This window comes from Pinus tabuliformis, chromosome 1_1 (genome assembly GCF_031772625.1).
Source record: "Pinus tabuliformis cultivar Carrire ecotype Pingquan chromosome 1_1, CPIR1, whole genome shotgun sequence".
NCBI classification, from domain to species: Eukaryota; Viridiplantae; Streptophyta; class Pinopsida; order Pinales; family Pinaceae; genus Pinus; species Pinus tabuliformis.
In genome coordinates, this window is record NC_142297.1 from 711,701,530 (window position 1) to 711,715,274 (window position 13,745).

General features: G+C 60.5%; 12 non-coding genes and 2 pseudogenes across 12 annotated transcripts; all 14 read left to right on the forward strand.

Annotated features, from left to right (window-relative positions):
* The first annotated feature begins 373 nt into the window (after nucleotides 1-373).
* On the forward strand, nucleotides 374-492 carry LOC149215802 (5S ribosomal RNA). Its single transcript, XR_016251592.1, has one exon. It is a non-coding gene; the product is annotated as a 5S ribosomal RNA (ribosomal RNA).
* Nucleotides 493-1,217: 725 nt separating this feature from the next.
* Nucleotides 1,218-1,336, forward strand: LOC149215803 (5S ribosomal RNA). Its single transcript, XR_016251590.1, has one exon. It is a non-coding gene; the product is annotated as a 5S ribosomal RNA (ribosomal RNA).
* Nucleotides 1,337-2,061: 725 nt separating this feature from the next.
* On the forward strand, nucleotides 2,062-2,180 carry LOC149215804 (5S ribosomal RNA). The gene has a single exon (XR_016251595.1). It is a non-coding gene; the product is annotated as a 5S ribosomal RNA (ribosomal RNA).
* A 725-nt stretch (nucleotides 2,181-2,905) lies between these two features.
* Nucleotides 2,906-3,024, forward strand: LOC149215805 (5S ribosomal RNA). The gene has a single exon (XR_016251585.1). It is a non-coding gene; the product is annotated as a 5S ribosomal RNA (ribosomal RNA).
* Nucleotides 3,025-4,434: 1,410 nt separating this feature from the next.
* Nucleotides 4,435-4,553, forward strand: LOC149215806 (5S ribosomal RNA; annotated as a pseudogene).
* Nucleotides 4,554-5,290: 737 nt separating this feature from the next.
* LOC149215807 (5S ribosomal RNA) lies at nucleotides 5,291-5,409 on the forward strand. The gene has a single exon (XR_016251453.1). It is a non-coding gene; the product is annotated as a 5S ribosomal RNA (ribosomal RNA).
* Nucleotides 5,410-6,134: 725 nt separating this feature from the next.
* Nucleotides 6,135-6,253, forward strand: LOC149215808 (5S ribosomal RNA). The gene has a single exon (XR_016251572.1). It is a non-coding gene; the product is annotated as a 5S ribosomal RNA (ribosomal RNA).
* Nucleotides 6,254-6,978: 725 nt separating this feature from the next.
* On the forward strand, nucleotides 6,979-7,097 carry LOC149215809 (5S ribosomal RNA). The gene has a single exon (XR_016251454.1). It is a non-coding gene; the product is annotated as a 5S ribosomal RNA (ribosomal RNA).
* A 724-nt stretch (nucleotides 7,098-7,821) lies between these two features.
* LOC149215810 (5S ribosomal RNA) lies at nucleotides 7,822-7,940 on the forward strand. The gene has a single exon (XR_016251599.1). It is a non-coding gene; the product is annotated as a 5S ribosomal RNA (ribosomal RNA).
* Nucleotides 7,941-8,622: 682 nt separating this feature from the next.
* LOC149215811 (5S ribosomal RNA) lies at nucleotides 8,623-8,741 on the forward strand. The gene has a single exon (XR_016251578.1). It is a non-coding gene; the product is annotated as a 5S ribosomal RNA (ribosomal RNA).
* A 708-nt stretch (nucleotides 8,742-9,449) lies between these two features.
* LOC149215812 (5S ribosomal RNA) lies at nucleotides 9,450-9,568 on the forward strand. Its single transcript, XR_016251314.1, has one exon. It is a non-coding gene; the product is annotated as a 5S ribosomal RNA (ribosomal RNA).
* A 1,437-nt stretch (nucleotides 9,569-11,005) lies between these two features.
* LOC149215813 (5S ribosomal RNA) lies at nucleotides 11,006-11,124 on the forward strand. Its single transcript, XR_016251455.1, has one exon. It is a non-coding gene; the product is annotated as a 5S ribosomal RNA (ribosomal RNA).
* Nucleotides 11,125-12,586: 1,462 nt separating this feature from the next.
* LOC149215814 (5S ribosomal RNA) lies at nucleotides 12,587-12,701 on the forward strand (annotated as a pseudogene).
* A 725-nt stretch (nucleotides 12,702-13,426) lies between these two features.
* Nucleotides 13,427-13,545, forward strand: LOC149215815 (5S ribosomal RNA). The gene has a single exon (XR_016251671.1). It is a non-coding gene; the product is annotated as a 5S ribosomal RNA (ribosomal RNA).
* The last annotated feature ends 200 nt before the right edge of the window (nucleotides 13,546-13,745 follow it).

The window sequence follows — 13,745 nt, forward strand, 5'->3', positions numbered from 1 at the left end:
CCGTAGCGAAGATGGCACGGGGAGAGTGGGTAGGAGGTTTGAATCATATGTACTTTTGCATGAACTCGAATTTTGGAGGAACCCGTGGGTCGTTCACGGAAAGGCGGCGCGAGCTCCACGCAGCGTCGTCGGTGGCCGCGGAACTTACGCCTTTTTCGCCCCGCTCTCTCTCGTTCTTCTTTTCCTTTTTTGTTACCCCCTCCGTTCTTCCCTGGTTCGCTGGCTCCGCGCGGGGCGGGCGGCGCCGCCAAGTCGGGGAAGAGGGCGAGCTCCTTCGCCGAGCCGCTTCGGATCGAGGGCCATGGATGGGCCCCATGCCCTGGGCGTGGCTCGGCGGCATCCCTTGAAGTGGGGGAGGGGGCAGGATCTTTGCGGGTGCGATCATACCAGCGTTAATGCATCGGATCCCATCAGAACTCCGCAGTTAAGCGCGCTTGGGCTAGAGTAGTACTGGGATGGGTGACCTCCCGGGAAGTCCTAGTGTTGCACCCTACCCCCCTTTTCGCGCGGCTCGGCGGGAGCGATCGGCGCTAGTGCGGAACTCCACGGCTGCGCGTGCTCGACGGTAAATTGGATTACGCGCTGCGTGTTTATCCTGTTTTGCGGCGTGGGGCTACTTATATATCGATTTATAACGGAGTCTCGCGAACGAAGAGATCGTCGGAGCATTAAGGAGGGGGGCCTAACTGAGGGAAACGGCGACTCGCTCGAGACTGCTCCAAGGGAAGTTCGAGAACGGGGCACCGATTTATCATCCCGGTCGGAAGTCGCGAGCTGGATCACAGCGCAACGGAGGCGACGTATTGCCGCAGCGGGCGATGAATCTAGGACCGTTCGCATCACCGCAGCGAAGATGGCACGGGGAGAGTGGGTAGGAGGTTTGAATCATATGTACTTTTGCAGGAACTCGAATTTTGGAGGAACCCGTGGATCGTTCACGGAAAGGCGGCGCGAGCTGCACGCAGCGTCATCGGTGGCCGCGGAACTTACAACTTTTTCGCCCCGCTCTCTCTCGTTCTTCTTTTCATTTTTTTGGTACCCCCTCCGTTCTTCCCCTGGTTCGCTGGCTCCGCGCGGGGCGGGCGGCGCCGCCAAGTCGGGGAAGAGGGCGAGCTCCTGCGCCGAGCCGCTTCGGATCGAGCGCCACGGATGGGCCCCATGCCCTGCGCGTGGCTCGGCGGCCTCCCTTGAAGAGGGGGAGGGGGCGGGATCTTTGCGGGTGCGATCATACCAGCATTAATGCACCGGATCCCATCTGAACTCCGCAGTTAAGCGCGCTTGGGCTAGAGTAGTACTGGGATGGGTGACCTCCCGGGAAGTCCTAGTGTTGCACCCTACCCCCCTTTTCGCGCGGCTCGGCGGGAGCGATCGGCGCTAGTGCGGAACTCCGTGGCAGCGCGTGCTCGACGGTAAATTGGATTACGCGCTGCGTGTTTATCTTGTTTTGCGGCGTGGGGCTACTTATATATCGATTTATAACAGAGTCTCGCGAACGAAGAGATCGCCGGAGCATTAAGGAGGGGGGCCTAACTGAGGGAAACGGCGACTCGCTCGAGACTGCTCCAAGGGAAGTTCGAGAACGGGGCACCGATTTATCATCCCGGTCGAAAGTCGCGAGCGGGATCACAGCGCAATGGAGGCGACGTATTGCGGCAGCGGGCGAGGAATCTAGGACCGTTCGCATCACCGCAGCGAAGATGGCACGGGGAGAGTGGGTAGGAGGTTTGAATCATATGTACTTTTGCAGGAACTCGAATTTTGGAGGAACCCGTGGGTCGTTCACGGAAAGGCGACGCGAGCTCCACGCAGCGTCGTCGGTGGCCGCGGAACTTACGCCTTTTTTGCCTCGCTCTCTCTCGTTCTTCTTTTCCTTTTTTTGTTACCCCCTCCGTTCTTCCCCTGGTTCGCTGGCTCCGCGCGGGGCGGGCGGCGCCGCCAAGTCGGGGAAGAGGGCGAGCTCCTGCGCCGAGCCGCTTCGGATCGAGCGCCACGGATGGGCCCCATGCCCTGCGCGTGGCTCGGCGGCCTCCCTTGAAGAGGGGGAGGGGGCGGGATCTTTGCGGGTGCGATCATACCAGCATTAATGCACCGGATCCCATCAGAACTCCGCAGTTAAGCGCGCTTGGGCTAGAGTAGTACTGGGATGGGTGACCTCCCGGGAAGTCCTAGTGTTGCACCCTACCCCCCTTTTCGCGCGGCTCGGCGGGAGCGATCGGCGCTAGTGCGGAACTCCGCGGCTGCGCGTGCTCGACGGTAAATTGGATTACGCGCTGCGTGTTTATCTTGTTTTGCGGCGTGGGGCTACTTATATATCGATTTATAACGGAGTCTCGCGAACGAAGAGATCGCCGGAGCATTAAGGAGGGGGGCCTAACTGAGGGAAACGGCGACTCGGTCGAGACTGCTCCAAGGGAAGTTCGAGAACGGGGCACCGATTTATCATCCCGGTCGGAAGTCGCGAGCGGGATCACAGCGCAACGGAGGCGACGTATTGCGGCAGCGGGCGAGGAATCTAGGACCGTTCGCATCACCGCAGCGAAGACGACACGGGGAGAGTGGGTAGGAGGTTTGAATCATATGTACTTTTGCAGGAACTCGAATTTTGGAGGAACCCGTGGGTCGTTCACGGAAAGGCAGCGCGAGCTCCACGCAGCGTCGTCGGTGGCCGCAGAACTTACGCCTTTCTTGTCCCGCTCTCTCTCGTTCTTCTTTTTCTTTTTTTGTTACCCCCTCCGTTCTTCCCCTGGTTCTCTGGCTCCGCGCGGGGCGGGCGGCGCCGCCAAGTCGGGGAAGAGGGCGAGCTCCTGCGCCGAGCCGCTTCGGATCGAGCGCCACGGATGGGCCCCATGCCCTGCGCGTGGCTCGGCGGTCTCCCTTGAAGAGGGGGAGGGGGCGAGATCTTTGCGGGTGCGATCATACCAGCGTTAATGCACCGGATCCCATCAGAACTCCGCAGTTAAGCGCGCTTGGGCTAGAGTAGTACTGGGATGGGTGACCTCCCGGGAAGTCCTAGTGTTGCAACCTCCCCCCTTTTTGTGCGGCTCGGCGGGAGCGATCGGCGCTAGTGCGGAACTCCGCGGTTGCGCGTGCTCGACGGTAAATTGGATTACGCGCTGCGTGTTTATCTTGTTTTGCGGCGTGGGGCTACTTATACATCGATTTATAACGGAGTCTCGCGAACGAAGAGATCGCCGGAGCATTAAGGAGGGGGGCCTAACTGACGGAAACGACGACTCGCTCAAGACTGCTCCAAGGGAAGTTCGAGAACGGGGCACCGATTTATCATCCCGGTCGGAAGTCGCGAGCGGGATCACAGCGCAACGGAGGCGACGTATTGCGGCAGCGGGCGATGAATCTGGGACCGTTCGCATCACCGCAGCGAAGATGACACGGGGAGAGTGGGTAGGAGGTTTGAATCATATGTACTTTTGCAGGAACTCGAATTTTGGAGGAACCCGTGGGTCGTTCACGGAAAGGCGGCGCGAGCTCCACGCAGCGTCGTCGGTGGCTGCGGAACTTACGCCTTTTTCGCCCCGCTCTCTCTCGTTCTTCTTTTTCTTTTTTTGTTACCCCCTCCGTTCTTCCCCTGGTTCGCTGGCTCCGTGCGGGGCGGGCGGCGCCGCCAAGTCGGGGAAGAGGGCGAGCTCCTTCGCCGAGCCGCTTCGGATCGAGGGCCACGGATGGGCCCCATGCCCTGCGCGTGGCTCGGCGGCCTCCCTTGAAGAGGGGGAGGGGGCAGGATCCTTTAGGGTGCGGAACTCCGCGGCTGCGCGTGCTCGACTGTAAATTGGATTACGCGCTGCGTGTTTATCTTGTTTTGCGGCGTGGGGCTACTTATATATCGATTTATAACGGAGTCTCGCGAACGAAGAGATCGCCGGAGCATTAAGGAGGGGGGCCTAACTGAGGGAAACGGCGACTCGCTCGAGACTGCTCCAAGGGAAGTTCGAGAACGGGGCACCGATTTATCATCCCGGTCGGAAGTCGCGAGCGGGATCACAACGCAACGGAGGCGACGTATTGCGGCAGCGGGCGATGAATCTAGGACCGTTCGCATCACCGCAGCGAAGATGACACGGGGAGAGTGGGTAGGAGGTTTGAATCATATGTACTTTTGCAGGAACTCGAATTTTGGAGGAACCCGTGGGTCGTTCACGGAAAGGCGGCGCGAGCTCCACGCAGCGTCGTCGGTGGCCGCGGAACTTACGCCTTTTTCGCCCCGCTCTCTCTCGTTCTTCTTTTCCTTTTTTTGTTACCCCCTCCGTTCTTCCCCTGGTTCGCTGGCTCCGCGCAGGGCGGGCGGCGCCGCCAAGTCGGGGAAGAGGGCGAGCTCCTGCGCCGAGCCGCTTCGGATCGAGCGCCACGGATGGGCACCATGCCCTGTGCGTGGCTCGGCGGTCTCCCTTGAAGAGGGGGAGGGGGCGAGATCTTTGCGGGTGCGATCATACCAACGTTAATGCACCGGATACCATCAAAACTCCGCAGTTAAGCGCGCTTGGGCTAGAGTAGTACTGGAATGGTTGACCTCCCGGGAAGTCCTAGTGTTGCACCCTACCCCACCTTTTTGCGCGGCTCGGCGGGAGCGATCGGCGCTAGTGCGGAACTCCGCGGCTGCGCGTGCTCGACGGTAAATTGGATTACGCGCTGCGTGTTTATCTTGTTTTGCGGCGTGGGGCTACTTATATATCGATTTATAACGAGTTATAAACAGAGTCTCGCGAACGAAGAGATCGCCGGAGCATTAAGGAGGGGGGCCTAACTGAGGGAAACGGCGACTCGCTCGACACTGCTCCAAGGGAAGTTCGAGAACGGGGCACCGATTTATCATCCCGGTCGGGAGTCGCGAGCGGGATCACAGCGCAACGGAGGCGACGTATTGCGGCAGCGGGCGATGAATCTAGGACCGTTCGCATCACCGCAGCGAAGACAACACGGGGAGAGTGGGTAGGAGGTTTGAATCATATGTACTTTTGCAGGAACTCGAATTTTGGAGGAACCCGTGGGTCGTTCACGGAAAGGCGGCGCGAGCTCCACGCAGCGTCGTCGGTGGCCGCGGAACTTACGCCTTTTTCGCACCGCTCTCTCTCGTTCATCTTTTCCTTTTTTTGTTACCCCCTCCGTTCTTCCCCTGGTTCGCTGGCTCCGCGCGGGGCGTGCGGCGCCGCCAAGTCGGGGAAGAGGGCGAGCTCCTGCGCCGAGCCGCTTCGGATCGACCGCCACTGATGGGCCCCATGCCCTGCGCGTGGCTCGACGGCCTCCCTTGAAGAGGGGGAGGGGGCAGGATCCTTGCGGGTGCGATCATACCAGCGTTAATGCACCGGATCCCATCAGAACTCCGCAGTTAAGCGCGCTTGGGCTAGAGTAGTACTGGGATGGGTGACCTCCCGGGAAGTCCTAGTGTTGCACCCTACCCCCCTTTTCGCGCGGCTCGGCGGGAGCGATCGGCGCTAGTGCGGAACTCCGCGGCTGCGCGTGCTCGACGGTAAATTGGATTACGCGCTGCGTGTTTATCTTGTTTTGCGGCGTGGGGCTACTTATATATCGATTTATAACGGAGTCTCGCGAACGAAGAGATCGCCGGAGCATTAAGGAGGGGGGCCTAACTGAGGGAAACAGCGACTCGCTCGAGACTGCTCCAAGGGAAGTTCGAGAACGGGGCACCGATTTATCATCCCGGTCGGAAGTCGCGAGCGGGATCACAGCGCAACGGAGGCGACGTATTGCGGCAGCGGGCGATGAATCTAGGACCGTTCGCATCACCGCAGCGAAGATGACACGGGGAGAGTGGGTAGGAGGTTTGAATCATATGTACTTTTGCAGGAACTCGAATTTTGGAGGAACCCGTGGGTCGTTCACGGAAAGGCGGCGCGAGCTCCACGCAGCGTCGTCGGTGGCTGCGGAACTTACGCCTTTTTCGCCCCGCTCTCTCTCGTTCTTCTTTTTCTTTTTTTGTTACCCCCTACGTTCTTCCCCTGGTTCGCTGGCTCTGCGCGGGGCGGGCGGCGCCGCCAAGTCGGGGAAGAGGGCGAGCTCCTTCGCCGAGCCGCTTCAGATCGAGGGCCACGGATGGGCCCCATGCCCTGCGCGTGGCTCGGCGGCCTCCCTTGAAGAGGGGGAGGGGGCAGGGTCATTGTGGGTGCGATCATACCAGCGTTAATGCACCGGATCCCATCAGAACTCCGTAGTTAAGCGCGCTTGGGCTAGAGTAGTACTGGGATGGGTGACCTCCCGGGAAGTCCTAGTGTTGCACCCTACCCCCCTTTTTGCGCGGCTCGGCGGGAGCGATCGGCGCTAGTGCGGAACTCCGCGGCTGCGCGTGCTCGACGGTAAATTGGATTACGCGCTGCGTGTTTATCTTGTTTTGCGGCGTGGGGCTACTTATATATCGATTTATAACGGAGTCTCGCGAACGAAGAGATCGCCGGAGCATTAAGGAGGGGGGCCTAACTGAGGGTAACGGCGACTCGCTCGAGACTGCTCCAAGGGAAGTTCGAGAACGGGGCACCGATTTATCATCCCGGTCGGAAGTCGCGAGCGGGATCACAGCGCAACGGAGGCGACATATTGTGGCAGCGGGCGATGAATCTAGGACCGTTCGCATCACCGCAGCGAAGATGACACGGGGAGAGTGGGTAGGAGGTTTGAATCATATGTACTTTTGCAAGAACTCGAATTTTGGAGAAACCCGTGGGTCGTTCACGGAAAGGCGGCGCGAGCTCCACGCAGCGTCGTCGGTGGCCGCGGAACTTACGCCTTTTTCGCCCCGCTCTCTCTCGTTCTTCTTTTGCTTTTATTGTTACCCCCTCCGTTCTTCCCCTGGTTCGCTGGCTCCGCGCGGGGCGGGCGGCGCCACCAAGTCGGGGAAGAGGGCGAGCTCCTGCGCCGAGCCGCTTCGGATCGAGCGCCACGGATGGGCCCCATGCCCTGCGCGTGGCTCGGCGGCCTCCCTTGAAGAGGGGGAGGGGGCGGGATCTTTGCGGGTGCGATCATACCAGCGTTAATGCACCGGATCCCATCAGAACTCCGCAGTTAAGCGCGCTTGGGCTAGAGTAGTACTGGGATGGGTGACCTCCCGGGAAGTCCTAGTGTTGCACCCTACCCCCCTTTTTGCGCGGCTCGGCGGGAGCGATCGGCGCTAGTGCGGAACTCCGCGGCTGCGCGTGCTCGACGGTAAATTGGATTACGCGCTGCGTGTTTATCTTGTTTTGCGGCGTGGGGCTACTTATATATCGATTTATAACGGAGTCTCGCGAACGAAGAGATCGCCGGAGCATTAAGGAGGGGGCCTAACTGAGGGAAACGACGACTCGCTCGAGACTGCTCCAAGGGAAGTTCGAGAACGGGGCACCGATTTATCATCCCGGTCGGGAGTCGCGAGCGGGATCACAGCGCAACGGAGGCGACGTATTGCGGCAGCGGGCGATGAATCTGGGACCGTTCGCATCACCGCAGCGAAGATGACACGGGGAGAGTGGGTAGGAGGTTTGAATCATATGTACTTTTGCAGGAACTCGAATTTTGGAGGAACCCGTGGGTCGTTCACGGAAAGGCGGCGCGAGCTCCACGCAGCGTCGTCGGTGGCTGCGGAACTTACGCCTTTTTCGCCTCGCTCTCTCTCGTTCTTCTTTTTCTTTTTTTGTTACCCCCTCCGTTCTTCCCCTGGTTCGCTGGCTCCGCGCGGGGCGGGCGGCGCCGCCAAGTCGGGGAAGAGGGCGAGCTCCTTCGCCGAGCCGCTTCGGATCGAGGGCCACGGATGGGCCCCATGCCCTGCGCGTGGCTCGGCGGCCTCCCTTGAAGAGGGGGAGGGGGCAGGATCCTTGCGGGTGCGATCATACCAGCGTTAATGCACCGGATCCCATCAGAACTCCGCAGTTAAGCGCGCTTGGGCTAGACTAGTACTGGGATGGGTGACCTACCGGGAAGTCCTAGTGTTGCACCCTACCCCCCTTTTTGCGCGGCTCGGCGGGAGCGATCGGCGCTAGTGCGGAACTCCGCGGCTGCGTGTGCTCGACGGTAAATTGGGTTACGCGCTGCGTGTTTATCTAGTTTTGCGGCGTGGGGCTACTTATATATCGATTTATAACGGAGTCTCGCGAACGAAGAGATCGCCGGAGCATTAAGGAGGGGGGCCTAACTGAGGGTAACGGCGACTCGCTCGAGACTGCTCCAAGGGAAGTTCGAGAACGGGGCACCGATTTATCATCCCGGTCGGAAGTCGCGAGCGGGATCACAGCGCAACGGAGGCGACGTATTGTGGCAGCGGGCGATGAATCTGGGACCGTTCGCATCACCGCAGCGAAGATGACACGGGGAGAGTGGGTAGGAGGAACCCGTGGGTCGTTCACGGAAAGGCGGCGCGAGCTCCACGCAGCGTCGTCGGTGGCCGCGAAACTTACGCCTTTTTCGCCCCGCTCTCTCTCGTTCTTCTTTTTCTTTTTTTGTTACCCCCTCCGTTCTTCCCCTGGTTCGCTGGCTCCGCGCGGGGCGGGCGGCGCCGCCAAGTCGGGAAGAGGGCGAGCTCTTGCGCCGAGCCGCTTCGGATCGAGCGCCACGGATGGGCCCCATGCCCTGCGCGTGGCTCGGCGGCCTCCCTTGAAGAGGGGGAGGGGGCGGGATCTTTGCGGGTGCGATCATACCAGTGTTAATGCACCGGATCCCATCAGAACTCCGCAGTTAAGCGCGCTTGGGCTAGAGTAGTACTGGGATGGGTGACCTCCCGGGAAGTCCTAGTGTTGCACCCTACCCCCTTTTTGCGCGGCTCGGCGGGAGCGATCGGCGCTAGTGCGGAACTCCGCGGCTGCGCGTGCTCGACGGTAAATTGGATTACGCGCTGCGTGTTTATCTTGTTTTGCGGCGTGGGGCTACTTATATATCGATTTATAACGGAGTCTCGCGAACGAAGAGATCGCCGGAGCATTAAGGAGGGGGGCCTAACTGAGGGAAACGGCGACTCGCTCGAGACTGCTCCAAGGGAAGTTCGAGAACGGGGCACCGATTTATCATCCCGGTCGGGAGTCGCGAGCGGGATCACAGCGCAACGGAGGCGACGTATTGCGGCAGCGGGCGATGAATCTGGGACCGTTCGCATCACCGCAGCGAAGACGACACGGGGAGAGTGGGTAGGAGGTTTGAATCATATGTACTTTTGCAGGAACTCGAATTTTGGAGGAACCCGTGGGTCGTTCACGGAAAGGCGGCGCGAGCTCCACGCAGCGTCGTCGGTGGCTGCGGAACTTACGCCTTTTTCGCCCCGCTCTCTCTCGTTCTTCTTTTTCTTTTTTTGTTACCCCCTCCGTTCTTCCCCTGGTTCGCTGGCTCCGCGCGGGGCGGGCGGCGCCGCCAAGTCGGGGAAGAGGGCGAGCTCCTTCGCCGAGCGCCACGGATGGGCCCCATGCCCTGCGCGTGGCTCGGCGGCCTCCCTTGAAGAGGGGGAGGGGGCGGATCTTTGCGGGTGCGATCATACCAGCGTTAATGCACCGGATCCCATCAGAACTCCGCAGTTAAGCGCGCTTGGGCTGGAGTAGTACTGGGATGGGTGACCTCCCGGGAAGTCCTAGTGTTGCACCCTACCCCCCTTTTCGCGCGGCTCGGCGGGAGCGATCGGCGCTAGTGCGGAACTCCGCGGCTGCGCGTGCTCGACGGTAAATTGGATTACGCGCTGCGTGTTTATCTTGTTTTGCGGCGTGGGGCTACTTATATATCGATTTATAACGGAGTCTCGCGAACGAAGAGATCGCCGGAGCATTAAGGAGGGGGGCCTAACTGAGGGAAACGGCGACTCGCTCGAGACTGCTCCAAGGGAAGTTCGAGAACGGGGCACCGATTTATCATCCCGGTCGGAAGTCGCGAGCGGGATCACAGCGCAACGGAGGCGACGTATTGCGGCAGCGGGCGATGAATCTAGGACCGTTCGCATCACCGCAGCGAAGATGACACGGGGAGAGTGGGTAGGAGGATTGAATCATATGTACTTTTGCAGGAACTCGAATTTTGGAGGAACCCGTGGGTCGTTCACGGAAAGGCGGCGCGAGCTCCACGCAGCGTCGTCGGTGGCTGCGAAACTTACGCCTTTTTCGCCCCGCTCTCTCTCGTTCTTCTTTTTCTTTTTTTGTTACCCCCTCCGTTCTTCCCCTGGTTCGCTGGCTCCGCGCGGGGCGGGCGGCGCCGCCAAGTCGGGGAAGAGGGCGAGCTCCTGCGCCGAGCCGCTTCGGATCGAGCGCCACGGATGGGCCCCATGCCCTGCGCGTGGCTCGGCGGCCTCCCTTGAAGAGGGAGAGGGTGCGGGATCTTTGCGGGTGCGATCATACCAACGTTAAGTCCTAGTGTTGCACCCTACCCCCCTTTTCGCGCGGCTCGGCGGGAGCGATCGGCGCTAGTGCGGAACTCCGTGGCAGCGCGTGCTCGACGGTAAATTGGATTACGCGCTGCGTGTTTATCTTGTTTTGCGGCGTGGGGCTACTTATATATCGATTTATAACAGAGTCTCGCGAACGAAGAGATCGCCAGAGCATTAAGGAGGGGGGCCTAATTAAGGGAAACGGCGACTCGCTCGAGACTGCTCCAAGGGAAGTTCGAGAACGGGGCACCGATTTATCATCCCGGTCGGGAGTCGCGAGCGGGATCACAGCGCAACGGAGGCGACGTATTGCGGCAGCGGGCGATGAATCTGGGACCGTTCGCATCACCGCAGCGAAGACGACATGGGGAGAGTGGGTAGGAGGTTTGAATCATATGTACTTTTGCAGGAACTCGAATTTTGGAGGAACCCGTGGGTCTTTCACGGAAAGGCCCCGCTCTCTCTCTTTCTTCTTTTTCTTTTTTTGTTACCCCCTCCGTTCTTCCCCTGGTTCGCTGGCTCCGCGCGGGGTGGGCTGCGCCGCCAAGTCGGCGTAGAGGGCGAGCTCCTTCGCCGAGCCGCTTCGGATCGAGGGCCACGGATGGGCCCCATGCCCTGCGCGTAGCTCGGCGGCCTCCCTTGAAGAGGGGGAGGGGGCAGGACCCTTGCGGGTGCGATCATACCAGCGTTAATGCACCGGATCCCATCAGAACTCCGCAGTTAAGCGCGCTTGGGCTAGAGTAGTACTGGGATGGGTGACCTCCCGGGAAGTCCTAGTGTTGCACCCTACCCCCCTTTTCGCGCGGCTCGGCGGGAGCGATCGGCGCTAGTGCGGAACTCCGCGGCTGCGCGTGCTCGACGGTAAATTGGATTACGCGCTGCGTGTTTATCTTGTTTTGCGGCGTGGGGCTACTTATATATCGATTTATAACGAAGTCTCGCGAACGAAGAGATCGCCGGAGCATTAAGGAGGGGGGCCTAACTGAGGGAAACGGCGACTCGCTCGAGACTGCTCCAAGGGAAGTTCGAGAACGGGGCACCGATTTATCATCCCGGTCGGAAGTCGCGAGCGGGATCACAGCGCAACGGAGGCAACGTATTGCGGCAGCGGGCGAGGAATCTAGGACCGTTCGCATCACCGCAGCGAAGATGACACGGGGAGAGTGGGTAGGAGGTTTGAATCATATGTACTTTTGCAGGAACTCGAATTTTGGAGGAACCCGTGGGTCGTTCACGGAAAGGCGCGCGAGCTCCACGCAGCGTCGTCGGTGGCTGCGGAACTTACGCCTTTTTCGCCCCGCTCTCTCTCGTTCTTCTTTTTCTTTTTTTGTTACCCCCTCCGTTCTTCCCCTGGTTCGCTGGCTCCGCGCGGGGTGGGCGGCGCCGCCAAGTCGGGGAAGAGGGCGAGCTCCTTCGCCGAGCCGCTTCGGATCGAGGGCCACGGATGGGCCCCATGCCCTGCGCGTGGCTCGACGGCCTCCCTTGAAGAGGGGGTGACCTCCCGGGAAGTCCTAGTGTTGCACCCTACCCCCCTTTTCATGCGACTCGGCGGGAGCGATCGGCGCTAGTGCGGAACTCCGCCGCTGCGTGTGCTCGACGGTAAATTGGATTACGCACTGCGTGTTTATCTTGTTTTGCGGCGTGGGGCTACTTATATATCGATTTATAACGGAGTCTCGCGAACGAAGAGATCGCCGGAGCATTAAGGAGGGGGGCCTAACTGAGGGAAACGGCGACTCGCTCGAGACTGCTCCAAGGGAAGTTCGAGAACGGGGCACCGATTTATCATCCCGGTCGGAAGTCGCGAGCGGGATCACAGCGCAACGGAGGCGACGTATTGCGGCAGCGGGCGAGGAATCTAGGACCGTTCGCATCACGCAGCGAAGATGACACGGGGAGAGTGGGTAGGAGGTTTGAATCATATGTACTTTTGCAGGAACTCGAATTTTGGAGGAACCCGTGGGTCGTTCACGGAAAGGCGGCGCGAGCTCCACGCAGCGTCGTCGGTGGCTGCGAAACTTACGCCTTTTTCGCCCCGCTCTCTCTCGTTCTTCTTTTTCTTTTTTTGTTACCCCCTCCGTTCTTCCCCTGGTTCGCTGGCTCCGCGCGGGGCGGGCGGCGCCGCCAAGTCGGGGAAGAGGGCGAGCTCCTTCGCCGAGCCGCTTCGGATCGAGGGCCACGGATGGGCCCCATGCCCTGCGCGTGGCTCGGCGGCCTCCCTTGAAGAGGGGGAGGGGGCGGGATCTTTGCGGGTGCGATCATACCAGGTTAATGCACCGGATCCCATCAGAACTCCGTTAAGCGCGCTTGGGCTAGAGTAGTACTGGGATGGGTGACCTCCCGGGAAGTCCTAGTGTTGCACCCTACCCCCCTTTTTGCGCGGCTCGGCGGGAGCGATCGGCGCTAGTGCGGAACTCCGCGGCTGCGCGTGCTCGACGGTAAATTGGATTACGCGCTGCGTGTTTATCTTGTTTTGCGGCGTGGGGCTACTTATATATCGATTTATAACGGAGTCTCGCGAACGAAGAGATCGCCGGAGCATTAAGGAGGGGGGCCTAACTGAGGGAAACGGCGACTCGCTCGAGACTGCTCCAAGGGAAGTTCGAGAACGGGGCACCGATTTATCATCCCGGTCGGAAGTCGCGAGCGGGATCACAGCGCAACGGAGGCGACGTATTGCGGCAGCGGGCGATGAATCTGGGACCGTTCGCATCACCGCAGCGAAGATGACACGGGGAGAGTGGGTAGGAGGTTTGAATCATATGTACTTTTGCAGGAACTCGAATTTTGGAGGAACCCGTGGGTCGTTCACGGAAAGGCGGCGCGAGCTCCACGCAGCGTCGTCGGTGGCCGCGAAACTTACGCCTTTTTCGCCCCGCTCTCTCTCGTTCTTCTTTTTCTTTTTTTGTTACCCCCTCCGTTCTTCCCCTGGTTCGCTGGCTCCGCGCGGGGCGGGCGGCGCCGCCAAGTCGGGGAAGAGGGCGAGCTCCTGCGCCGAGCCGCTTCGGATCGAGCGCCACGAATGGGCCCCATGCCCTGTGCGTGGCTCGGCGGCCTCCCTTGAAGAGGGGGAGGGGGCGGGATCTTTGCGGGTGCGATCATACCAGTGTTAATGCACCGGATCCCATCAGAACTCCGCAGTTAAGCGCGCTTGGGCTAGAGTAGTACTGGGATGGGTGACCTCCCGGGAAGTCCTAGTGTTGCAACCTACCCCCCTTTTTGCGCGGCTCGGCGGGAGCGATCGGCGCTAGTGCGGAACTCCGCGGCTGCGCGTGCTCGACGGTAAATTGGATTACGCGCTGCGTGTCTATCTTGTTTTGCGGCGTGGGGCTACTTATATATCGATTTATAACGGAGTCTCGCGAACGAAGAGATCGCCGGAGCATTAAGGAGGGGGGCCTAACTGAGG